The following is a 1627-nucleotide window of genomic DNA, read 5'->3' as shown; positions in this document are numbered from 1 at the left end:
GACGTCGCCAACAGTTTCAACAGGACATCATTACCACCACACATACAGAACACAGCTATATTACAGTTCCTGCGCCGACGTCTTCTCCATCAATGTCGTGCACCAACAACCCCACCACCAGGGACACACCAGATCAACACACTCGGTTTTATCTTCACTGTATGAGTGAAATGTTCCCTTCACGCACAACAGTCAGAGCTAGCCGACTAGGATATTTAGTACCAGGTAACAGGTCGTAATCTCGCATCGATGCTCAACTACAGCTCTGCCAACTGACCACGACTTCCTGTGTACGGACATTCAACTTGTGTAATTCTTTTACGAACTGGATATATAGTTGTTTTTTTTGTCTCTACAGACACTTTTAATATGTTCTGTGTTTTTCTCACACACACTTGTGCACTCATATATTTTCTTTCCTTTCAGTACATTGCATGCATATATCACACGAGTGTACATTTCATTTCTTTCATTTTTCTTTGTGTGTTTGTGCTACATCTTGTGGGTGGTTTTCAGTGGCCATCCTGCCTCAGGCGTTCCAACAGAATTTTATATTATCGTGCGTTCCACACTGGCAATGGAGCCCTGTAGTAACGCTGTGCGCATGCGTAGTCTCACGCATGCGTGGAATTCAACATCCAAGCTTTCCCGCTTTATTCTGTCTCTTTCTTGCTGGCCGGCGATTGAGCATGGACGTGTCTAGCTGTCCTCTCTCCATCTTTCGAATTCACGCTAGACAGCTCACATCAACATACCGATGTCTCAGCAACCATGTTCTCACACACAGAAGACGTCTCAACAACCAAGAGTAAAGCTGTATATTTTCCACCATAAATAAATATTGTTGAGTTGATAGTTTGGAGTTCTGCGTTCCGTTCATTCTAATTTAATATGGGAAAGCAGGTGTACATCTAATGATGTATAACCCACTTTCCTATATGTCCATACTATTGATGATAACATGTAGCCAAATGCAGTGAACAGCATACTACCAGGTGAGTACCCAAACTTTAAATTATTACTTTTATATGTATATATATGTATGTATGTGTGTGTGTGTGTGTATATATATATATATATACACACACACACACACACACACGCATACATACATATATACATACATACATATATATATATATATACATACATACATACATATATATATATATACATACATACATATATATAAAATATGTATATATATATATATATATTGGTAGAAAAGGTAAGACAACAAAAGAAACAGACCTCGATATAATGTAAATAGAGGAATTTATCTGTAAATAATATGTGACAATTATTTGGTAGCCATGATAAAACTCCGAGTTTTGGATGCCGGGGCGGAAGCCCATGCCACCATCTCTTCAGTTATTTGGCCATCGAAGAATGCTATGAAAATGACCGTTCAACAAAGGGAAATTACTGTGTGGTTGACAGTTATTAAGACAAGAGAGCTATTAGAATGACTACTAAGTGAGGGGAGGGAGTAAAGGTAAGGCAGTAAAAATGTCCATAGTATTCGCGTAATCGCACCAGTCCATACATACACATGTGCGCCCGCACACCCACGTACATGCGCCTATATATACATATATATATATATATATATATATATATATATATA

At 38.5% G+C, this 1627-nt stretch overlaps 1 long non-coding RNA gene across 1 annotated transcript in view; it reads left to right on the top strand.

Moving 5' to 3' along the window:
- Positions 1 to 653: 653 nt before the first annotated feature.
- The window catches only part of LOC128247316 (uncharacterized), a 15360-nt gene continuing 14386 nt past the window's right edge, over positions 654 to 1627 (top strand). The window contains exon 1 of the long non-coding RNA XR_008263696.1: positions 654 to 995. This is a non-coding gene — a long non-coding RNA (uncharacterized LOC128247316). The remainder of the gene's footprint in view (positions 996 to 1627) is intronic.

This window comes from Octopus bimaculoides, chromosome 3 (genome assembly GCF_001194135.2).
Source record: "Octopus bimaculoides isolate UCB-OBI-ISO-001 chromosome 3, ASM119413v2, whole genome shotgun sequence".
Taxonomy (NCBI): domain Eukaryota; kingdom Metazoa; phylum Mollusca; class Cephalopoda; order Octopoda; family Octopodidae; genus Octopus; species Octopus bimaculoides.
Note: the sequence above shows the minus strand (reverse complement) of the source record. Positions and strands in the feature narration are given on the sequence as shown.